We start from the raw sequence: 27,048 nt of genomic DNA, 5'->3' as shown, positions 1-27,048 counted from the left end.
TTTAGTATAATTGGAATATGCTAATATGTTTTAGTGATTACTGTGCTTAGCAGGTTTGTTGTATATCTATGTGAAACTGGAGTGTGTTTTATTGTACTATTGTTGCTTGTTATTGTAAAGCTATATAATATTATCCTTTGGGCTTGCAGGTGGTTTCTGCAAAAGTCACACGTAACAAGCAATCTGGTCAATCTGAGGGTTATGGTTTCATTGAGTTTGTTAACCGAGCAGCTGCAAAAAGGCATCTACAGGCATATAATAGTACTTTGATGCCCAATGTTGAGCAGCTCTTTAGGATGAACTGGGCTTCCTTTGGTGCTGGTGGAAGAAACCAAGATGACACACCCGATTACCCTATATTTGTGGGGGATTTGGCAGCTGATGTTACGGACGACCTTACTGGAGACGAGTTATTGTATTCTGTTTAATCCTTCAAATATTGTCATGGTATACTGTCACACCCCGACCACGTAAAATAACAAAATGTGGCGGAATCGTCGGGGAGTGTTGTAACAGAATCATTGTTTCATAACACATGGAAAATTGAAATGTTGTTTTATTGATTAAAAGAGTTACAATGTCTTAACAACAAATAAGTATAACAAAATTAACTAGTATTGCATCTTTTATTGTCACTAAGGCCCAAGTCCGCCTATGTGTATCTTGATTAATCCTATGCATCATCTCCTGAAACACATGTGAAAATAGGTACGTCAACATAAAAATGCCAGTGAGTACATAGGTTTTATTGATTTAGGATTCATGACTTATAAGTTTAGAAAAAGTTGCTTAACAAAAAGTCAGTCATGATCCTTGTAAAATGTTTTGTTTTATAAATCATTTGAAAAGCAATGATAGATATGTATATTTAAAAGAATAATGTAAGGTTAAATGAATAACCAAGTAAAATGAATTTGTATAAAACAAACTGTTTTGTAAAACAATGTCTTGTGAAAAATATGTTATTTGTATAAAATGTATAAGTCCAAATTGAATGATTTAAATAACGCTACGACATGTAATATAATACAAGCACTTATATATAGGAAGTACCAGCGGCGTATCCACAATGCTTGTATCACATTACACACGTCTCATTACTCAAATCACTTACCCAAACAAACCACCAATGTAAATTGCCCATGTCTAAACCACTTGTCAAATGTCTTTGTCAAAACCATGCCAAAATGTTTATGTCAAAATGTTTATGAAATGTATATGTCAATATCAAAATGTCTATGTCAAATGTCAATCATGTAATCTGTAAAAAAATGTCATGTATGGCAAGTGATATATGTATCAACTAAACCATAGGTAAAAATGCACAAAACAATGTATTGAAGTAAAACTTGGTTTAAATCAATGTTATGTTTTGTGGAAATGCATGCTGCTATACTGATACTAACATTTATGCGGTGTGTTAAACGCATACATTCAAGCCTTGAGACAAACGGATAACCCTAAGTAAAGGTTATCAAAAGAAATGTTTTCGGATTCAGTCATTCCTTTCATCCAAACCAACCCGGGATGTCAGGAACGGGATTTGTCAAGTCCTATGGTACCATTACTTACTACCGAGCGGCGTAGCTAATGTTAATGAATGTATATAAGTCCCGTTTTTACAAACCAAATGTCATACCGAATGTAAGCATGTGATGTGATGTGAATGTACTAAGTATGGACTAAATAAACATACATAGCATGAAAAGGTAAATGTAAATCAAATGTACTAAGTATGCTAAGTTAACATACAAAGCAGAAAAGTCATGTAAAACAATGTGCTATCATGTTAAGTAAACATACATAGCAAAAGAAATGTAATGAAAAACAATGTGCTAGCATGCTAAGTAAACATACATAGCAAAAGAAATGTAATGAAAAACAATGTGCTAGCATGTTAAGTAAGCATACATAGCAAAAGACATGTAATGAAAACCAATGTGCTAGCATGTTAAGTAAACATACATAGCAAAACATAATGAAATCATGTACTAATAGTGTACTAATGAACATAGCAAGTATAGAATATGAAAAAAACATGAAAGTAACAAGTAGGCACATGTGTTCCACCCCAAAACAGTTTTGAAAACAGTAAAAGAGGGGACTATGTACTCACTTGAGGGTGCTTAGAAGTCTTGAACAACAACCAAGCAAAGCTAGAGGGATCACGGAATCAAACGGCACCCTATATAGATAACTACATAAATAACCGGACCTAAATCGGGGGATTGGATTGTATGAGGTGTCGTAAATCAAATGAGTATTGGAACTCATATGATATGGTTAATCAAAGCCCACATACTAAAATGAAACCAACCTAAGTGCTTACGACCCATTACGACCCGTTTAGGTAGCTTATGCTACTTTAACGCGCCGTTTGCGTATAACGCGTTCGGACCGCTTAACTAGTCCTATGACAAGTATTATATGCCTTAACATGTCTAATATTGTTGCTAAATCAGTTTAGATGTCAAAAATTAAGTTACATATGCTTAAAATGAATTTATGCGTAAAAAGGGTATTTTGGTAATTTACCTAAGGCATACAAACTACCTATCATACAACTACTTAAACGACGGGACCATAAGGTATAACCTCGGAAGGTTATTCCCTATACAACTATGGTCACCTAATGTGTTTGGTCGGAGCCTAATGGTCGACCAAATGGGTCGGGTTCGAAAGCATAAGTGATGGTTTAGATCGCTTACCTTTACGACCCTAGACAAGCACAATACTAAAAGCGACGAGCTAAACATGCTAGAACATGTTTAGTTAAGTTAGAAAACAGGTTTGGTATCAAAACAAACGGTTTTGATACCTTAGAGTAGTTTGGTTACAAAATACGCGAGAAAACGCATTTTGGCCGAAACTACGACTCGTCACTAAGCCTAGATAACGTGGTAATCAGTAGGTATAGTCACTAGGGACTATAACCATCATGATTACGCTCACGTTATGAAGTTCAAACGAACTTCGTGTTAACCATAAACTGGTTAATGCAGAAAGTCAAACGCAGTTTGACTTTAACGCTAAAACGAACGATAAACGCGAAAGAATACTTACAGAAGGTCCCCGCAAGATTGAATTCCAAGTATTTCTCAGGTATGAAGTGATAACCACTCCCACTTAGAGAAAATCTCAGAATTCAAGTGAGGACTAAATGAAATGGGTTGGGTTTATATAGGCATGGCACAACCGTTAGGATCGTTCATCGCGAAACGTGCTTCGATCTCGGCCGTGCACATGGGCCCATTGTTTTGGGAAACCTTGGGCACCTATAGATTCAGCCCATGGATTGAAAATACCATTTGCAATTGGGTTTGGAGTGCATAACAGCTGGAAACAGGCTGTTAACAACTTTCTGCAGAACTGGGCATCTCACGCGGGCCGCGTAAGAGTTTAAGGTAGTCTTACGCGGGCCGCCTGGCCAACTATTACAGAATTGCAGTTTTGGTCCCTGAACTTCAGAAACATGTGTTTTGATGCATTTTTGGCACATTTAAGCCCCGTTAACCTCATTTCAAGGCTCTAAAATGATGTTAAAGTATAGGGGACATCAAATATGCTCAAAAATATCTCGGATGTCGGTTCGTTTGGTCGTACGGTTGCGTTGTTCGGTTAATTACGACAGAAGTCGTAACGAACGTAAAAACGATCCAAATTAAGCGACGAATGGGTTTTTATCATGCCAATCACTAAAACATAATATTTTAATGATTACATAAATTTTTGGATGTCCGGAAGTATTTAGAACATAAGCTATGCGCGAAAATGCAAACTTATGCACTTTTTGACGCTTTTAATCCCTGAATGACCAAAAAGTTTATTTTAGCACACTGAACACCTCAAAGCCTATTTCTAAGCTATGTAAATGATATTTAGGGTGTTTTTAACTTATGATCATGTTCCGGAGGGTCTGTTACAGTACGAATTGACATACTTTCGCAGTTTGTCGAATTTAGTCCCTGTAAGCGAATAAACTTGATTTCGGCGTACCAAACCATCCAAAACTTATTTCTAAGTTATGTGGAGGTTATTTAAGGTATGTTAAGCCTATGTCACTGTTCCGGAGTGTTTGTTGCATTAAACTGGTTATTTTTACGCATCAGATCGCGTATAACCTTCCAGAAAGCGATTTAAAGCCCGAAATCGAACAAGAGTTGATATGTGCAAATGATACACATGTTTATACAAATCCCAAGTATGAAATGCAATATTTCATTGGTTTGGTATTTGTTTGATGGCTGAAGTGACACAGGTGTCACATATACTTTCTCTTAACTTTTCATAATAATATAGATTGCTTTGATTATATCTTGAATGATTCAAGTTGAATCGACTTATTGTACACAAAGCTTGCAATTGTTGTTGTGTTGTGTTGTGTTGTGTTGAGAACTTATGATCCACTTATGCATACAGTTAAGTGTTTTGAACGTGTTTGATTTTGTTAGGTTTTGGATATGAATAGTTGCTGTATTATGTGTTGTTTTGGTGCATCTGTTTAGAAATGGAGGTGTGTTTGGCTTGATTTGTGTAGATTCAAAATTATTATCAACATAGGGCATATTTGAGATATGAAGATTGAGTGATTGGTATATGTGTTACATCTCGCAAGTCGTGACAGAATGAGTGTTTGCTTTGCTCACATTATGAATTAAGAAAAGTTTTATATGCTTATTGGGATGGATTAATCAATGCTGACTGCATACCATGAAAAGTGGAATAAATCTGTTGGATAGCTTGCTATAGGTGGTTATGGGTTTACGCTTTATCTATAGGTGTTTGTATGACTTAAACTGTGAAACTATATACATATATGTGTGAGAGAGAGAGATTGAGAGAGAAAAGTTAAGACTAATCTATAACTAAGTTGAAATTGCTCAATTATGAGCAAACAACTTCATGATTTACTATTGAACCAGACAAAAAGGGAAGAAGTCAAAGCTTGAAAAGAAAAAGCAGAGATGCAGGGATCAGAATTGGCTCCAACATATGTGACTTTTGTATTTTGAACTTGAATTCATTCCTAAATATCTGCTCTCTCCTCAACGCCATTCCTTCTTATCTTATTCTCTCTCGATCTGCAACATATGAACACATATTTGAAGCAATCCCAACTGATTTGTAGGTTTGTTGCTATACTTGCCCCGATCTTGTTTCACTTCTTGTTCTTGTTCAAATATTGTTTTAGAATCGATTTCATTATATGGTAAGTTTCTATAGCTATACACTATTTTCAACCATTAACATATGCTTCACGCATTTGTTACTTATCTTAGTCATCATAACTGAGTTCTCCTCTCTGTGATGATTGTTTGTTCGTTCGATGTAAAAGAATAGAAGAGTCCAGATTTTGGTGTGTGTTTGTGTGTGGCGATGGTGTAGAGAAAAAGAGGAGTGAAAAGAGTTTTGATGATCAAGAGTTGAAGCCAGAATTGCATCAGAAGAGATATCAAGTTTTAGTTCTTGTAACCTTAAAGACCCATTGTAAGTATCATCTTCTTTCTTATAACTCTATTTTTGAAGTAAAGCTTAGAAGTGGGTAATGTCAATTTTGGTTGAATTTAGATGTTATATGAATTATCTACTTTAAAATCCACATATGTTATGTTAATATATGGTTGGAAATCATCAATTATATTGTCCAATGAAATTTTGGGTAGAAAAAACAACTAGGGTTCTTTAACAATTTTTGGGTTTTGAACTATAACGGATTTACATGCTCTTAAGGTTAAAAATAAATAAATAATAATTTTAACGAGCCGGCTTGATTTGGCTCGAGCTGGCTCGAACATTATATGAGCCGAGTTCGAGCCCCATTTTTTAGTTTGATTAAGTAAACGAGCCGAGCTGGCTTGTTCAAGTTCGAGCGCAAGCTCAACCTAGCTCGGCTTAGTTACAGCCCTACTTAAAAGTTGGGATATATTATGTGAAAACTTTAAATATAAAGAGACTGACATCAACGTTTCATAATTTAGAAGTAATCATTTTATATAAATTTGTATTTTTTTTGTTGTAACTTTGTAATTTTAGAGTATTGATATGCTAAAGATAAAAAACGAAAAATATTTCAGGGTAAACGGACCGTGTTCATGTCAAGCCACGAATCTTCTTGTTGTATGCCAGTTCATGTGTCCGCCAGGGTTCATGCCGTGTTTGGGTTTGACCCACGAACACAACCTTTTTAATAATAATGATTTATTTGGTAGGTGCAGGGAGCATATTTGAGACGCTAAGGTTGGCAAAACCGTTAATAGTGGTAGTAAACGAGGGCCTAATGAACAACCATCAAAGCAAGCTTGCTGAAGAACTTGCGGATAGAAGGAATTAGAAGCTGCTGGATTAAAGGCCAACTTGACAACATTAGTCTCTGAGGTTCAAAGTTTTAACATTTTGTGTGAACTGAGAAGGGAAGCTGAAGATTCTTTAAAGAAACAATGGAAAAAAGTTGAAGAGTTTGATGCTTGAAGATTAGAACTCAAGTCCATCTAAATAGAGTTCATCAATTCCTACACATCTGAGTAAGTTGCTTAAAAAGATCATAGTATTATATGCTTGGATTAAATTGAAAGGCCCCAAATTTTTGCAGCAAGTCCTATTACTTTGATTATCATATTTTTTTATTAAAAAAAACCATTTTGGTTCAGCTGAGATTGGGATTTGGCCAATTTGGGTACTGGTCGAGACACACTGTTTTTAAAGAAGAGCAAGCATGTTACATATTTCTTGCCATTGATAGGATTTGTTATTGTGACCAGGTAAATATCCCAATTTCTTCATCAAACTTGAATTTTGGCTTTTGGATTTCAGTTACAATAGGTGTTCGCTTCGAGGTATTTATTTCGGGTAACATGAATTTAGGCTTTTTGCTTTTAGTCTATCGTTAGACTAACATCCACGGCCAACACTTCAGTGACTTGATTGTTAGAAAAAATGTTGTTTTGACTTGTTATTTCATCTACGACCAACACATCGGTGACTTGACTGTTTTAGTGTGCCGTTTTTTAGCCATATAACTTTTATACCTTCAGGTTGATCAATTTAGGATGTCTAAGATTGAAACCAAATCAAAATTTTGATTTTACTTGGTCAAAAGTGTAGGAAAACAGTTGTTACACAAAGGTGAAATTAATTTTATTTAAACAAATTATTCAAGTTCTTCAATTGAGTAAAGGTATTTTTCATATTTACTTCTTTTCCAAACGACTTTAACCAAACAAAGCTATTTAACTTTTGTGTTTTTGTTTTAAATTTAGTTAAATTACTTTTGTTATGTTATATTTGTTGGTAATCAGAGTCACATAGATGGAGAATAAAGTAAACAAGGTTGTGGAAATTTTTTTTTGAATTTTATTGCTTGAAATGGAAAACCTCCTACCTGTTTGCTTACAAAAGGGAAATGCAGAGAATCATAACGGTAAAGTTTGTAATACCATAAAGATACCCTACCAATAGAGGTGTACAAAATCTGTGCACATGTTACAAACTAAACCCATTTTGGTGAAATCTGAAAAAACATTCTGAACCATTTTACTTTTTAACATAGACTGCAAAAATAGACCCATTTTCGTGAGTCAAACCTTGTTTTTATTGAGTCAAATAATCATACTTACTTTTGTTTTAATTTTGAGTCAAAACATCTGTTTTGGTGAGTAGTCAAACCTACTTTCTTTATGTATCCTACTTGCTTTTTCCAAATCATGCCATTTCCCTTTTTCTTTTCTTGAACATGCACACGAATATAGCATTTATCTGGTTTTTAGTCAAACAATCTACCATATCTCTCCTGTATAAAGTCAAGCTTAATATCCACACACCTCCCTCTCATTATAAAGTATTACAATTTGAAGTGAAGACAAAGAGTAAAAGAGCAAAAAGAAGGTAATATTTTCTCATAATATATTTACATAAGACTTTTCTGTATTATCAATCATATCATACATATATTTGTATTGTCCACAGCTTATGTAAGCTTAAATCAACTTGTGTAATGATGTTTTAATTCATTTAACTTATATATCTCTAAATTGAGTAACATACTGAATATTGTTTTAAATATAATTTATTAAAAAATATATTAAAAATCAAACGTTTTGAGATGTTTAAGATTAATACCATATTGAATATGCTTATAAGACATAAAAATATAACAAATATAAAGATTTTTTTTTTTTTTGCATATATTGCATTAAAGAAAAAACAAAATTACAAAATACATAACTATAGAGTACTCATAAGTCTCTCAATACAATATACAGAACTATGCTGCAGTTGACCTCATCTGTCACTCGCCACTGTGGATTGGTTGAGTCTGTTGTTGTCTGTCATTTCTGCACCCTTTGCTTCACCAAACTCATCCTGTGCGCGCAGTCTGAGTTAGACGTTACCAACCAGTCTGCTGTCAAAACCTTCTTTTCTATTGGAAACCCCAAGTGATCCTTGTTGCAACCAAAGCAGGCGAGATTCAAGGGTTTGTGTTTGAGTATAATTGAATTTTGAAATGGGTTACGTTTGTGCAGTTAACGAGTTTAGGGCTGTCCACGAGCCGAGCCGAACCGGGCGAACCTTTGCTCGTGCTTGGCTCGTTTACAAACCGAACCGAGCAGAGCGGCTCATTTAAAACCGAGCATCAAATCAAGCGAGCATTTTTCGGGCAATAAATATTCCGAGCGAGCGTCGAGCGAAGTTCGAGCGATTCGGACAAACGTGTCCCCCATTTAAATTTGCTGAGATAGATAGTGACAATGTTTGGTCTCAAGTTTTTATATCTTAAAAAACATATACATTTCGTGAAATAATATTTTTCTTATGAATTACAATGTCGTGGCCGAAGAGGCGATGATCATATTGCACGAACAAATGCGTTGAGAGCAGGAAATGATCGACTTAGGGTAACAACATGAAACATTATGGTGATGAGCAGCTTGTCATTTATTGGTTTAGGACTTTAGGGTTTAACTTTTAGATTTGATATTAATTTTTTTTATTGGCGTGGTTGTGCTACTATGTATAGATATAGCTGTAAATTTATATATAGCGGACCAAAATCTAATAGAGTGGTGTATATAAAACTATAAATTTAATTTATATTCAAGTATATATGTATGTGTAATGTGTGTATATATAGGTGCGTGTGTGTATATATGTATAATTTATATTTGTGTATATACATGTTTATATATGTATGTGTATATGTATATGTATATATAATAATTAAAAATAACAATTCGAGCCGAACCGAGCCGAGCAGACCTTTGCTCATGCTTGGCTCGTTTACAAGCGGCTGGTTTACAACCGAGTGTCAAATCGAACGAGCATTTTCCGAGCAATTTCTGAACGAGCGTTGAGCGAGCGGCAAGCAATTTGAACGGCCCTAAACGAGTTGGAGCAACGACTCAGAGAAGAGAAGCTGGTTGCATAAGGTACAACATATCTAAGCCACTTTGTTGGTTTTTGATATTTGTGAAATATAATTTACCAGTTATATTTTTTGTAACTTATTTCGACTACAATGTTGTTAATTACTTGTAGGATCTTGAAAAGAAGAGGAAAGAAAAACCCAAGTGGTGTACGAAAAAAAGAAGCAGCTTAACAAACTTAGAGCTAAGGCCGATAGAGCTTCTCAGCTTGAAATCGTTGTTAGAAAACAGGTTGTTTTTATTATTTAAGTTTTGCAATACATTTGTCTTGATTTGGCGTTTATTTTTTGATGTTTCAAGATTGGTGTTATATTAAGATTCCAAATAAAGGTTTGTTGACTGTTTTCTTCTATCCGGTGTATATTTTATTCCGTTTGGAATATATTCATATGTCCGGCTTAAATGCATGTTTGTGATAAATAGTTACGATAATGAGTGTGTGAGTTCGGTTTGGTGGGGTAACACACTAACGAGTCCGAGACTGGGTTGGAGTTAGGGTTAGGGCTAAGATGAGTTTGTTGTTGGACAAACCTTTAAACAAATAACAGATATATATATATATTAGGGTCAAGTTATTCTACAAAGACTTTTAATTGTAAGAAGTGTAAGAAGGATTTATAGAGTGACAAGTGTCCAATAACCTAAAATTAAACCCACTACATCACCACCCAAAACCTAAACACTAACCCCACCCACCAACACCCAAAAACCTAACCCCCCCACCCCCCAAAAACCTAAAAAAAAAACCGAACACCCCCCTCCCCTACACCCGGCAAAGAAAAACAAAAAAAAAAAACTATACCTTACCAAAAAAACCCCAAAAAAACCTAACCCCTCCCCCGCCCCCCCCCCCTCAAAAACCTAAAAAAAATCTTGCGTCGGATTGTTACGATTCTGATGGACGAGTATGTGTTTCTGAGTTCCTTTTGTGTAGATCTAACGCTTTTACGTACATCGATGTGTGATAGTGAAATTTAATAGTGAAATTTAATCGTGGATTTTGTTTTCCGTTGCATCGCGAATTTGGTTATGGTTATGACTCAAAACTGAACTACCTCGTACATAGCCCTAAACTCACCAACCTAAGTAATATGTTTCCCGCCGCATCGCGCGGGTAAACGACTAGTATATATATATATATATATATATATATATATATATATATATATATATATATACACGCGCACACATTTTATTACTCAAATTAATTGAAAAATATGTGGGGGTTGCATTTCTTAGCATTCACATTTTGATGAATTTTGATATGTAAAATTGTGAATAAAATAAGAACTATTTGTGAAAATAAAAGGTAAGTGTTTATGTGTAAGCATATGACGTTAAGAACTAGTACCTAATTATATGTCTATTTATTTTTGTATTGGAATTTATTATTTTGGATTATAGTTATAAATACTTGAAACAAAAGCTTTTTTTAAAACAATATAATATTTGTTATTTTTATGTGTTTTTTTATTCTTACATTCATTAGTTTTTTAGGTTCTTGTGTTTATTTTCCTTAAATTAGATAAAGTGACATTGACCATGGTCTTTTTATGGAAAATTAAATTAATAAATTTAAGTAAATTATTATGGTGGTTTGGATAATTATGGGAGTTATTATTGTAATGGGGCTGATATATTTTAATTAAGAACGAGAATATTCTGGTTTGGGACTAGATATTGAGGTTTGAGACAATTGTAGCTTCAGACTTGATTGTTGTCTTTTCTTATTGTGTTCTTTCTTTCTCAGGTTTGACGTAGAAAAGAACCCATCGTTGGAATTGGTGGTCTCGGAAATAAAGCCTATATGGTAAAATCTCTTCCCTTATATATACTTCTCCCTTAGTTGGAGCTTCTTGCAATTGTTTTACCTTGGTATTGTTTTTTATTTAGTTTAATATGTGTATCATATTTGGTTTTTATTATGTCATTTTCACATAAGCATTATTTAGTACATATAGTTGGTGTTAGTGCATTTTGGTGTGTTCGTGTGCTGAATTTAGTGTTTGAGGGCAAATGATTAGACCATTGTTTTGGGATGTAAACAATTGGGCTTAGTGTTTATAGTAATTGGCCTTAATGTTTGACCATTCTAACCTTAGAGTCAGACCTTTCATAGTATGCGTGAAATTGTGTGTAGATTTGAGAAGAGATCACAGAGGTAATCTTCCTGTGCGTAAATGTTGATCACTCTTTTGATATTATAGAATCTGCGTCGGTTCGTTCATGTTTATTTACCGAATTTGTTTTTCTTAAAAAAATAATCAAATCACTCCGAACATGAACTTTCAGTTGATATCATCGTCGTTGTCGGATCTAATACACCTAAGCAGTGTTATTAGATCACCAAGCCCCTGGATTTTGGCTGAAATTGAAGGTTTTTGATGAAACTATGGGTTTTAGTGTCACGAACTAACTTTGAATCAAAATTCAAATCTAAAATTGTTTTAGTATCAAAATTGATGAGTTAGGGTTGTTATTCATGTGAATCTGAGTCTTTTGATCCATTATCTGTCGAATTTGGATGAAGTTTAAGTGATTTCGTGTTTCCGGTGAGTGATACGTCTAGTGTTCATCGCCAAAAGAGTAGCAAGATGATTAGCGTATTCACTCAGGTTCAAATCGTTTAAAGATGCGTCTGAAGCGGCAATGGTACACTAGGGTTTCTACAGACAGAGGCAGTCAGAAGCGGCGCTGAATAATGAAATGCAGAATTAGGGTTTGATTTATAATGGTGCCATCATGTGAGATTTTCCACTTTAACCCCTCCTTTTTACACTCTATTTTAGCGATTGAAGCTTAATCGCTAATTACATTACAAGAAAAAACTCTTATAGGGACGACACTTTTAGAGAGGACATAAGTCGTCTCTAAAGACGACATGTTTTTTTCTAGAGGGGTTTGGTGATTTTTGAGTTAGGTTACCGATGTCCTCTCGATAGGGGGAAAATATACATAATTTTTTTTGTATTTTTTATATTCTCTAGTTTATTGAATTAGAAACCCTAAAAAATGTTTCAACTTATAGAGACGACATGTTGTCCCTATAATTTTAATTTTTTATTATCTTTTGTTAAAGATCAATAAATACTGAAAATTAAAAAAAATTAATTTATAGAGACGACATGTCATCTCTAAAAAGTTTGACTGGTCAAAATTAACTTTCATTTAGGTGGCAAAATTTCCAACCGCCCGACAAAAAAATTTGACAAAAAATAATCTAACATATAGGGACACAACTATAGGGGAAATAACTTTGATTTGTTTTTTTATTCTAAATTAATAAATAATTAAAAAAACACATTCGTAAAAATAATTTTATTTGGTTTTTTTAGATTTGATTAATAAATAATTAAGAATACAAAAAAATATTCATATATAGAGACGACATGTCATCCCTATAAGACTAATTAAATTAATTAATTTATTATTGGTTTTTTCCTAAAAACAAAGAAAAATATATATATTTAAAGCTATGTCGTGTCTAAAATGTTTGACTGTTAAAAAAATCATTTTGGGGGCAAAAAATTCCTACCATTCCATAAAAATTTGAAAAAAAACAATCTGACAAATAGAGAGGACATGTCGTCTCTATATGGAAAAATAATTTTCTTTTGTTTTTTGTTCTTTATTAATGAATAGTTAAATATAAAAAATATTCACGCGTAGAGACGACATGTCATACCTGTATGCCAAATTAACCTATAGAGACCGCATGTCATCCCTATAGGTAAAAATAATTTTGTTTTGTTTTTTATTCTTTATTAATAAATAATTAAATATAAAAAATTATTCAATGTAGAGACGACATGCGGTCCTTATAAGCCAAATTAACTATGTTCTATGTTATTGGTGTTTTTAGCCAAAAAAAAAAGTAATATTTCAAGAAGTCATCGTAGAGTAGAATGAACGGAGTTCAAGAAGATGACAACAGTGACCCCAAGTTAGCTGATGAATTCTACCAAGTTGAAGCGATCAGAAAAAAAGATTTTACAAGGTCTATTATTGTTTCTTCTTCAAATCGTGTGTTTGCTAATTATTATTCATTGTAATCAAAGAACTAGTTCAAGTAGTAATTGATTGATCTTATCAACATGAAATAATTGATCTAAGATGTTTAGAATTGAGTAGTGAATATTGGGATTGTCTACTGAATCAACTCTAGTTAATGTGATATATTGAGGGTTTTTGATTCCGAATTCATGACTCCATTGCTATGTTAATTTGAAATCCTTTCATGGTAATGATGTACTTATAACGAATTGGGATATTTACATATCGTAGCGTTATCTAAACCACTTCCAACAATGAACAATGACAAGACATGACATCTTTTATAAGTGCTTTTATTATATTACATATTGTATCTAAACCATGGTGGATACGCCGCTAGTACTTCCTATATATAAGTGCTTTTATTATATTACATATCGTAGCGTTATCTAAACCACTTCGAACAATGACAAGACACGACATCTTTTATAATAGACATGATATATTTTATATAAGACATTTACATTTGGTTATTTACTTAACCACGCATCATTTCTTTTAATCATTTGATTTTCACATGATTTTATAAAAGAAACAATTTTATAATGATTCATGGCTACTTTTGTGATAGTTAAACATCTCTTTTAACATTCAAAGTCATGAATCTTCATCACAAAACCTATGTTACTCACATACATTTTTATGCTGACGTTTTATTTTCACATATGTTTAAGGAGCGAATGTTTGACTTTGAGCATGCTTCGCATAGGGCGGACTTGGGCCTTAGTGACTTTAAAATTTGCAAGACAATTATTGTACTTTGTTGTTTTATTTCCAAGACAATGTAAACAATTAACTTAATAATACAAAACTTTATGTACCATATGTTGTGAAATAATAGTTCTGTGACATGACTCCCCTACGTTTCCGCCGCGATTTGTTGTTTTACGCGGTCAGGTTGTTATAATTTAAGTATTCCAAATGATTTTGTTGATCCAAACCTAATGATCAATGTCATAAACATCATGATTTCCCCATAAATGTGGTGTCGATTCAAATCTTTACAAGTGTCGGTTAATTAGGAAGCCTAGGTGTAAAAAAATAGTTGTTAAAAAAAATCAATGAGATTTTTAATTAATGATATAAGACGGGCATCTAAACATAAAGCAAACTAATTTAATTATAACCAAGAATATTAAACATGAATCCCGTATATTTGTTTTCACACCTATTAAGCAAAACCACCTTAAAGGTGTGTAGTAACTTATAAGGAAGAATATCAAAGATGAAACCCGTATATTTATTTTCACGCCATTAACCAAAACCACCTTAAAGGCGTAAACTATTGTAATGGTATTTTAATAATATGATACACATTACCAATTACCAATATACGATATGACTAACACATGGATATGACTAGACAACCTTTTAGTCTCACGGTCTGTCACTAGCTGTAGCATCTGTCCTCCCATCCCTCACCCACCAACCCTGCTCCTGATAAATACAAGCTTAGGGTCTTCCTCCTTTTTTAGGTTTATCCAAGTGATCCTTCTACTGTGTGCAAGAATAGAGCGGTGCGTACACTTGCTTTATCAGCCATTGCACATAGGAAAACATTTCTGTTGCTAAACAAGGTACATGAGTGTTTATAAATATATGTTTATGTATAGTTTCTTAATTTGTTTAGAATAGTCTTTTGGTTACTTATTATGGATGAAAAGTTTGCTACTTTAAAATTTTGATGTGTTTTTGGATATAATTGTTTAGCATAATTGTCCTCACTCTAGTGTGTTTGTGTTTTATTCAATCTTTTTAACACCAAAGTGAATTGATAATTAAGGACATAACGATTGTTTGATTACATAGAAAGTTGCTCTTGATGCTATTTTATGTTTTCCGGAATACTTTATTTGATTTGGGGAAGAAGTAACCACATGTCGTTGTTACTGTGGAATTCCAAGGATGTATCATTTATTAGGTTATAGGTACTTGTTCAATTTCATCATAGTGTTATCTTAAGTATAATTATTTGGTATATATATCTATATATATATATATATATATATATATATATATACACACGCAAACATTTTATTACTCAAATTAATTGAATTGAAAAATATGTGGGGGTTGCATTTCTTAGCATTCACATTTTGATTTCTTAGCATTCACATTTTGATGAATTTTGATATGTAAAATTGTGAATAAAATAAGAACTATTTGTGAAAATAAAAGGTAAGTGTTTATGTATAAGCATATGACGTTAAGAACTAGTACCTAATTATATGTCTATTTATTTTTGTATTGGAATTTATTATTTTGGATTATAGTAATAAATACTTGAAACCAAAGCTTTTTTTAAAACAATATAATATTTGTTATTTTTATGTGTTTTTTTATTCTTACATTCATTAGTTTTTCAGGTTCTTGTGTTTATTTTCCTTAAATTAGATAAAGTGACATCGACCATGGTCTTTTTACGAAAATTAAATTAATAAATTTAAGTAAATTATTATGGTGGTTTGGATAATTATGGGAGTTATTATTGTAATGGGGCTGATATATTTTAATTAAGAACGGGAATATTCTGGTTTGGGACTAGATATTGAGGTTTGAGACAATTGTAGCTTCAGACTTGATTGTTGTCTTTTCTTATTGTGTTCTTTCTTTCTCAGGTTTGACGTATAAAAGAACCCATCGTTGGAATTGGTGGTCTCGGAAATAAAGCCTATATGGTAAAATCTCTTCCCTTATATATACTTCTCCTTTAGTTGGAGCTTCTTGCAATTGTTTTACCTTGGTATTGTTTTTTATTTAGTTTAATATATGTGTCATATTTGGTTTTTATTATGTCATTTTCACATAAGCATTATTTAGTACATATAGTTGGTGTTAGTGTATTTTGGTGTGTTCGTGTGCTGAATTTAGTGTTTGAGGGCAAATGATTAGACCATTGTTTTGGGATGTAAACAATTGGGCTTAGTGTTTAAAGTAATTGGCCTTAATGTTTGACCATTCTAACCTTAGAGCCAGACCTTTCATAGTATGCGTGAAATTGGGTGTAGATTTGAGAAGAGATCACAAAGGTAATCTTCCGGTGCGTAAATGTTGATCACTCTTTTGATATTATAGAATCTGCGTCGGTTCGTTCATGTTTATTTACCGAATTTGTTTTTCTTAAAAATTTAATCAAATCGATCCGAACATGAACTTTCAGTTGGTATCATGGTCGATGTCGGATCAAGTACACCTAAGCAGTGTTATTAGATCACCAAGCTCCTGGATTTTGGCTAAAATTGAAGGTTTTTGTTGAAACTGTGTGTTTTAATGTCACGAACTACGTTTGAATCAAAATTCAAATCTAAAAGTGTTTTAGTATCAAAATTGATGAGCTAGGGTTGTTATTCATGTGAATCCGAGTCTTTTGATCCACTATGTGTCGAATTTGGATGAAGTTTAAGTGATTTCGTGTTTCAGGTGATGATACGTCTAGTGTTCATCGCCAGAACAGTAGCAAGGTGATTAGCGTATTCATTTAGGTTCAAATCATTTAAACATGTTAGCGATTGAAGCTTAATCCCTAATTACACTACAAGAAAAAACTCTTATAGGGACAGCACCTTTAGAGAGGACATAAGTCATCTCTATAGACGACATGTTGTTCCTAGAGGGGTTTCGTGATTTTTGAGTTAGGTTACCCTATAGGGACGACATGTCCTCTCTATAGGGTGAAAATATATTGTTTTTGTATTTTTTATATTCTCTAGTTTAATGAATTAGAAACCCTAAAAAATGTTACAACTTATAGAGACGGCATGTCGTCCCTATAATTTTAATTTTTTATTATCTTTTGTTAATGATCAATAAATATTGAAAATTAAAAAAGAGTTTAATTTATAGACACACATGTCGTCTCTAAAAAGTTTGACCGGTCAAATTAACCATGTTTTATTGTACTCATGTTTTTTAGCAAAAAAAATAATAGTTCAAGAAGTCATCGCAGAATGAACGGAGTTCAAGAAGATGACAACAGTCGTCCCAATAGCTGATGAACTCTACCAAGTTGAAGCTGAAGCGATCAGAAAGAAAAGATGTTACAAGGTCTATTATTGTTTCTTCTTCAATTCGTGTGTTTGCTAATTATTATTCATTTTAATCATCAGTTAATTTAAATCTCTTGATCTTACTTGGTTATTTTTTGTGTATCTGACGACCTTTGCTTGTGGAAAAAAAGGGAAAAGTGCAGTACTTGGTGAAATGGTAAGTGACTTAATTCAATTCTTTAGGGTTTTGATTTATAAACAATTAATTGGTAATTATAACTAGCTAAATTAATTGTGTCATGTTTCTGGATCATTGTAATCGGAGAACTAGTTCAAGTAGCAATTGATTGATCTTATCAACATGAAATAATTGATCTAAGATGTTTAGATTTGAGAAGTGAAGATTGGGATTGTCTACTGAATCAACTCTAGTGAATGTGATATATTGAGGGTTTTTGATTCCAAATTCATGACTCGATTGTTATGTTAATTTGAAATCCTTTCATGGTAATGATGTATTTATAACGAATTGGGATATTTGACTTGTTAGTAATTGGATCTTATATGCTTTTGTGTAGGTTTGGATGGCCTGAGAAAATCAACACTTGGGAACCGGTGGAGAATCTCTTAAGTTGTTCACATCTCATTGACAAATTCGAAGAAAGGTTTTTATTTTCTTTCTTATATTTTATATTTGTTTTTTCTTCTTTCGAGTCAGGGCTAGTTAATTTTAGGCATCACTCAAGTTAACACATGTTATGATCTAAGCATACAATTCGTAATGATGAAATTATAGGAAATTTCTAATTATTTCACCCTCCACCATGTTTCAAAAGGTCTTATAATGGTCACATATGTATGGCCGTTAACATCCAAAAGCTCGAAAGTTTGAGAGCAAATTGTCTCTCCTAGTGATGTACTCGAAAAGACACCGATTGAAACCCTAGAGTTCAATATAATCAGTTCCGGTCTAAAATTAAACAACGCTTGGAATATTTTATCCATATAAATATTTCATTATAGGTTCAGCATGGGTTGCAAGTTGAATTGAAGGAGATCATTGACACACTTTATGTTTATTCGTATATGTTATGTCTAAATTTTTAAGCCCCCCGACCGCATTGCGGCGGGGAATTCCATATAGTTAAAGTATATTAACGACTATTTTGTACTCATGGTAGGCGAATGTAGAAAAGCAAATGAAGATGGCTGGTGTTGTTCGAACCGATGGGAAGGTTAGTGTTAGAAGGTTAATTTTGTGTATATAGTTCTTCTCCTGAAATTATGTAAGCATCAAATATTTGTTTTGTTGGTTTTAACTCTGCAGAATGGGTGAAACTATGCAGCAAAGGAAAGGAAAATAATTGAAATGAAAACAGAGAAACGACAAAGCATTATGAGGTTAACACTGCACCTTTTTGTCATAGTATTTGACTACTAGCAAAAGGCTGTTAGTTGTTATTTTATTTTATTATATTCTCATTATCTTATAGCAAATGAGTTGTCCCTTAGTAATTCGACTATGCTAATATTGGAATATGCAAATGCACCTCAGGATGATAAGTTTGGGAAGCGGCTTCTCGAAGACTCGATGAAGATTTGCAGATCCCGCATATATCAAGGGGGAGTTTGTAAGTGCACCAAAGTTTGATAAATGCGGGATACTGTTGAAGTTTCAACATTGAAGGACTGATCTTGTAATTATGTGAAAGTGTCACAAGTTCGGACAAGGGTTCTTATACATATGAGAACTTGTGGGTTTAGAATGTCAGTACTTGTAATCTTTTATATGGTGAGTACTTGTGGTTCTCTAAATGGTGCGAAGTTGTATTGTCTACTTAGTGGTGAGTACTTGTGGTTCTCTTAAATGGTGCGAACTTGTATTGTCTAGTTAGTGGTGAGTACTTATTTGTTAAGTACTGAGGTTTCGTTGTAAGGTCTATGATGTCCGAACATATGATTGTATATAAGCTTTGTGATGTATGCAATCATTAGACATTCAATGGAACACTGAAATTTTGGAGAAAACTTCTTCTGCAAACAATCCCTAGCTTTGTGTTCTTTATTCAATCTGTGTGATTGTTGATTGTGAATACTCTGTGTATTCACGATTCTCTCATCTTCTACACCTTCTGTACAAGCTCTACGTTGCAGTACGAGGCACGCAGTGGTTTCCGCACATCGCGTGTGTGTTCGATCGGTCCGGTTCGTGTGTTTGTTGAAGGAAGACGACCTTACATGTGGTATCAGAGCAGACACTATATACAGAGTGCTCTTATTGTCACACCCTCAAAAATCCACATGCGGAGTATTACCGCGAGGCGTGTGGCTGAGCAGGATCATGCCACCAATCATATTGAACAATAAGTAAAGGTAAATAAAGTCCATCGCAATCAATACGATTAGTGTTTACAAAAACAAATGTCCAAAACCAAATTTTTAAGTGTCAGCGGAAGCATAATGTTTAGAACCCAAATCATAAGTTTAAAAGTTCATAAGGTTTAATGGTTCTTTTCCCACAACGACCAGTCCTTCGTGCAAGCTCTGGTAAGTAGCTAACGACCTGCTAAGCATGTAGTAACGTATCAACAAAAATGTTGGCGAGTTCACAGTTGTTTAGTGTTGTTCCAAAAACGTAGTCTTTGTTAAATCACTCTGTTCTTCAGAAGACATGTCATGAGGAGCTACCCCATTGTTTTAAACTACTAGACTCGTACCATACTGACTACTTACTGTAGTTATGTTTAGTGCCCCGAGTCAATGTCTATCGTCATTGACTAAGTGCCCAAGTATATTAGTGCATGCCCGTCCTCTACGGCACGGTGTGAGGCTTGTCAAACAAAATAGCGCCATTTAACTAATAACTCGTTCGCCATTGGCCCAGCGATTAATCGGTATAAAATGTGTAGGGACTTTCAGATAGAGTTTCCGTCTAGTCCGTTTAAGACATGTTAAATAAATAGTAAATTAACGGTTTCCGTCCCTCACAAGGGGATAAGGTTGCCCGTATTCTACCCAAGGAGAATACGTAGGTTGCATCCCACCTAAGGGTGATGGTTTTTGTTTGCTCCATTCCAAAACCACCCACCGGAAATTACATGCTTTTTAGAAAAGTGTGAACTCACCTTAGATTAGCTCGGCCAGCAGATTAGATTAAGTGTATGTAATCTAGAGCGACCGACCATGCCCTATAATAGTTACCATGGTATATTAGACTTTATTTAGACATTGCACTAAAGTCCTACACATGTCTAGCAACTAGCACACAAACAAGCAATCACATAGCACGTCTATCATATCATATGGTTCCCTAACCATGTTCACAACCTTTCTACGGTATTAAATATGATGTCTATACAATTATCAAACAAGCATGGATACTAAAAGTAGCAAGTTTGGTCGTTATGCATTCATGCTTTACTGCATAAAAAATCATTGAAAATAGGCTGTTTTGGGTCACCCTTTTAACCTGTTTACAAGTCTTCAAAAATTATGATTTTTTATGTGACGTACCTCTCTGAGGGGTAGGCCTTGTGTTAAAATTTTAAGGTCTAACTCTTTACGAATAATTCACAAAAATTCATTTACTAAGCTGCAATCAGATTCGTCACTTCTAACTGCAGCTTACGGAAAAATTCATTTAAAATACCTCGTTTATCCGGTTGAAGAAGTTCCAGTTAGAAATTTTTCGAATCACCTGAAAGTACTTACAATAAATATTTCAGATCATAACTCAATTCCTACATTGAATTATGACATTCATAATAGGCTACAATTTCTAAGGAAAAACACAGCCTGAACCTTCAAGACGGAAAAATTGATAAAACATTCAATTTTTGTCGAAAAATGCAATTCCAGTGGGGTTTGAAAGATATTTCCTGGAGCACATCATAGGTTCAGAAATTGCACGTTTTTGTTTAGTTTGGACCCTGTTACAGCTAATATAATTCGGCTGTAAATTCTGATCAGATTCTGTTTGAATTTAGCATTCAATTAAAACATGTTTATGACACTATAAACCCTATTTTCAGCAATCAAAACCCCAACAACATCCCATATACGAATTTAGCATCAAGTTTCATTATCAAGATCATACATAATCAAAACCCTAGCATGCATACATGATCATAGAGTTACTAACTAACAAGTATCATCATCTACACATTAAAATACATAATCCTAGCAAACCCTAACATATAAAATCCATGTTATCATGCATCAAGAATCCAAGAAATCAACGAAACACAGCCATGGATAACAAGTTATGAGTGTGTGTTTGAGAGATTACCTAAAGCGGTAGAGATGAAGATCAAGAACTCGAAAAAGATGAGTTCTTCCTTGCTTCTTCTTGAGTTTGCTAGAGAGAGAGTAGAGAGAGAGGGAGAGGTCGACGTTTGGGGGTTTAGGGGCGGCATAGGGTTGGCTTTATGTTTATTATATATATATATATTTTTAAAACTAATTTTCAACAATTGCATAAATGGTCCCTTAAGTTTCCAAGTTACAAACTTAGGTAGAAAGTTACCAACATAACTTTGTGTAATGGCTCTCAAGCCGCTCTATTTGCAAAGTTAATCAATTTAACTTTGTGTGTTTGATCGTACGTTAGAACTAGTGCATTTATAAATTGAAATTAACCGAAAAGGGTTAACGGCATTAACCTGAAATTGCGGGATGTCACACTTACCGCTGTAGACTTCATGTTGGCGGTTAGATTTCATTCGGTTTTGTTCATTCTAGTGGGTTTTCAACTTTCCAGGGTTTTTCTCATACTTTTCTCATGTTTTTCGTGGATTCTTCATGTGTTTCTTGATTTTTCATCATGGATGGTGATTAGGGTTTAGTTGTGAGTGTTTGTGGTTGATTTGATTGTTGAGATTTTGCTCAGATTGTGTCAGATCTAAAGTTTTCTTCAAATTCTTTGGGTTTCTCATTCTCTGTAGTTATTGATGATATTGTGTGCAGTCACACTTGGGAAATAAATTCAGAGTCAGTACTTGTGGTTTTCACTTGTCAGCACTTGTGAAAATCATAAGTTATTTGTGCACACTTATGATAAAGGTCTCACGCATTTGAGATTTGATAAACATTCATCTGCACTTGTTTCTTAGGTCTATGCGCACTTGTGATTTAAGATTGTTCATCAGCACCGGTGATTTAAGTTTGTTCATCCGCACTTGTGATTTAAGATTACTCATCCGCACTTGTTTCTAAGATTGTTCATCAGTACTTGTGATTTAAGATTACTCATCCACACTTGTTTCTAAGACTGTTCTTCAGTACTTAAGATTACTCTTATCCGCACTTGTTTCTTATATTTGTTCATCAGCACTTGTTTCTAAGATTGTTCATCAGTACTTGTGATTTAAGATTACTCATCCACACTTGTTTCTAAGACTGTTCTTCAGTACTTAAGATTACTCTTATCCGCACTTGTTTCTTATATTTGTTCATCAGCACTTGTTTGGCTAATTGGTCATCAGCACTTGTTTGTTTTTGGTCATCAGTACTTGTTTGTTTTTGGTCATAAGTACTTGTTCGTTTTTGGTCATCAGCACTTATGAGTCTACAACACCATCAACACTTGTGAATTTCTTTTGACCGAGCGTGTTTCATTATTGTTCATGAGAACTTATTTCATTATTGATGTGCACAAAATGCAACAAATAAATTACATCAATTGTAGCATAAAACTAACCCTTTTTTAGTACTAATGTTGGAAAAAGTGTACTTTTGTCTTCCTTTTATATTTTCAGGATTAAATGAGCTCAAAATTACAAAAGAAGCAAAAAGACAGCAAAATCTAACATAAATACAAGAAAAGGAACAAAAGTGGCATGCCCGACCTCCCGACAGCATCTTCCCAAGCAAAACAGAGAAGACAGAATACTGAACACGCCCCGTGCTCAGTGAGCATGGGGCCGTGCCCAAGTAGCAGCAGAAAAGATAAACCCATAGAAGCTTCTACTGCCCACCACGGGGCCGTGTCCAGCGGACACGGGGGCGTGGTCAACTTCTTGCAGGCGCATTTATTGTAATTGCGAGTTACAATTAATGAAGAGAGAGAGTCAGATGGACACCGGGCCGTGCCCAGTGGACACGGGGCCGTGCCCGAGCTTCTGTTCAGCCTATAAATAGGAGTGTTTGGAGCTCTTGCAACTCATCCCTTGGCACACCACCTCTCTCACACTTCACCCACCACCCACCACCATCACAACACCATCATCCACCACCATCATCCATTGTCCATCATAGAGTGTGTGAGTCGTCTCTGGATCCAAGATTGATCTAAGAGTTCTTGACAATCAAAGGTCATGTTTGCCTAAGTCTCTTACATCACTTGGTGAAGACAAGTGTTTAGTGTAATACTTTTTATTTTTAATCTTTTGCACTTTTTAATTGGTTTTGTATTAATGACTTTAATTACTAGTTTCTTATGTTGAAGGTGATTCTTCCTTATCATTTGTCCGTGGTGTCTTGGCATTATTTTACTGTCTATATAAAATAAAAGATTTTCACCGTTCATATCTACACGGTCTATATGGAGGTATGTTGGCTAACTGGTCGGGGGTTAAGGGAACAGTTTGGTAAGAGTCTTGCCATTGTTCAGTGTATAGATCCCGTGTATAGATCCTGCAAAGGACCTGGGTCAAATTTAGTAGGACCTCCTTGAATACCCAATGGTATTGGATGGCGGGGGTCCAAACTTTTTGTTCCCCTCATAAGTTAAACTACTATTAAAACTTTAACCCAGCTACTTAGGACTGTATCCCTGCTGACTCAGACTACTTAGCTGAGGGTAACGTCGCCTTCAAAAGAGGGGCCTACCACATTATGCATTAATAACTTAATTAATTATCTTTCAATAATCCGACCCTTTAGGATTGTATCCTTGCTGACTCAAACTACTGGGTTGAGGGTAACGTCGCTTTCAAAAGAGGGGCCTACTACAATAACTAAGATAATCTCTTAAACAAGTGCAAAATTGCGAAAATAATCAAAGGTTATACTAGACAGGAGTCGGATCCAAGTGATTCATCTTGTCTATCTGTTTTTATTTTTATTTTCTTTTCAGCATTTTAGTTAGTTTTATTTTTCTAGTTTAAAAATCTTTTTCCACATTTTGATTTGATAAGACGTTGAGGATAAACCGGTACTAAAAGCTCTTGTGTCCTTGGACGACCTCGGTATCTTACCAACACTATACTACGTCCACGATGGGTGCACTTGCCCATATGTGTGTTTAGTGTTAGTAAATATCGTGTTTTATAAATTTAAAACTTGGCTAAAAAGTGTAAAAGGGCTTAAAATATATACCTATAATATAACACACTTCACGCACATCAAGTTTTTGGCGCCGTTGCCGGGGACACAAGGATTTTAAGAAAGTTAGGAATCAACGGCCTAATCATTTTTTCTATTTTCTTTTTATTTTTTAGGATTTTCTTAATTTTTCAGCTTCTACAAAACTCAGCACGGGGCCGTGCCCACTCAACACGTCCCTGTGCCCAAGATTCAGCTATTGAAAACAGAACCGTAAGATCCCAACGGTTTGGTAATTTCTGACACAAAAATGAGTGATAATGATTTTTTTTACTTTCGGCACTCTTATGGTACGTGGTGTCAATTATGTGGAGGCGGACATAAAGAATTAGAATCCTATTTTCTAAATTATAAGCACCACTATATAGACCCATCGTTTGCCTGTAGCCTTAAGAAGGGCGAAAGTAAAAATAATCCTTATCTCTCCCTCGAAGGCGCCCAACCAAATATTTTAGGAGAAATGCTTCTTGATGAACTATTTCAACTAGAAGATCTAGTTCTTAATTGGTTTAAAGAACTTAAGATGGATTTCCTTAATTCATCTCAAGACGATGACCAAGAAGAAGTGTTGGGGTCGCATTCAAACAACCTCGCTGCTCCCAATAATACCTTCAACGCTAGCGAAGACTTGGACGATAGTCGTCCCTGTGCCGATTGTGCCGTGAAGGACTCCCCATCGACCTCATTCGATGCATACATAGACCTGAGCGATTCGGCATACACATTCTTTAACGAGAGCCCGGAAAAGGGTTGGACTTGTCCACCTACATTTAGCATAGGAATCACCCTCACCAACAACCTCTTGCGTTCTCGTCTTAATCTAGAGCAATTAAGGTATCTTAGGCACTTTGGGGTTGCTCCATCCACTAAGGAACCGCCTGATCCGGATAAGTTCCTTGAAAATAGACAAACTTCATAATCAACCTTCCGACACGGGGCCGTGCCCAGCCAACACGCCCCCGTGTCCACCAAAAGATTCCTTTCTGACTTTACGTTAGAATACAGACAAACTGTGTCAGGATTCTGTCAGCACACGGGGCAGTGTCCAGCCGACACGGGGCCGTGTCCAGCATGCTGTCGTTTTCTATAAATGCAGCCAAGAATCCTACACATCTGGACCATCCAGGGACAGAGATTTGAAGGCATCTTCTCTCCTACCATCCTAGGTATGTTCTAAAAAAAGGTTCCAACAACCATCTTGTCCTTTCCTCTTTTATCCATTTCCTTCTTCTTCATCTTTCTCCAAAAACTTCCATTAAAGCTTGAGATTTCAAGCTTTATTGCAAGGATTATTGAGTTTTGTTCAAAGAATCTTGTTAAAAATAAGTTGTATAACATTGTTTTAAGTTACTATTGTTCAAAAAAAACTTCACAAGTTAGAGAAATAACTTAAAACCTCAAGATTCCTTGTTCCAAAATTCTGCAGAAAGGTGAACACGGGGCCGTGCTCATTGAGCATGGGGCCATGTCCAAAGTACTATTTCATTAAAATAAGCTATTTTCGGTTTATTTTCATAGAATGTCAAGTGAAAACAGTGGAACATCGTCCGTGCATTCAACAAACAGTCGAAGAGGGAGAAGGCCTTCCATTGAAGCTACCCTTGTACACTACGTCATGGCACTACAGGAAGCTCTCGATGAAATGACTTCGGTAGAGGAGGTCCTAATAGACCGTATAAACTATCTTACGGTGGGGCTGGAAAATAGTTTTCAAGAAATTAACTTCTTGCACCAGAGGTTAAATATTCTTGTAACACCTCCCATGGAACCCGTCCTCCCTCAAGAGGATTGGAACCTAGCACTTAGAGTCAACAACCCTACCAGATGGGATGACATTCCAGCAGAGCCTCCCCTTGAAAATTTACAAGAAGTCCCGGTGGAAGTTGTACCTCCTCAAACCGGCGCCAACGAGCCCTCCTTCCTCCTCCCAAGGGAGATAGAGGAGTGGCTCGCCGACATATGAGTAGTCCATGCCCGGAAGGAGCAGTTCTATGAAGCCACGTCTAACCAAGACTATTATCTTCTTGGAAATTTTGCTAATTAAAATAACCTGTAGACTAGAACTCCTTGGTTTAAGCTTCTTGTGCTTACTTATCTAACTTAGTAGCATTTTAGGATAATGTAATTCTCTCTATGATGGTTTTTAATGAAATGATGGTTTTAAGGATTGAATGATGTTGTAATAAATAAAACACACTCAGGATGGTGAAGGATAACAAGGGAAACGAGAAACATCACCCCATGCACGAAAACAGGGCCATCCGACA

Source organism: Helianthus annuus, chromosome 2 (assembly GCF_002127325.2).
Source record: "Helianthus annuus cultivar XRQ/B chromosome 2, HanXRQr2.0-SUNRISE, whole genome shotgun sequence".
Classification (NCBI taxonomy): domain Eukaryota; kingdom Viridiplantae; phylum Streptophyta; class Magnoliopsida; order Asterales; family Asteraceae; genus Helianthus; species Helianthus annuus.
This window is presented reverse-complemented; position numbering follows the sequence as displayed.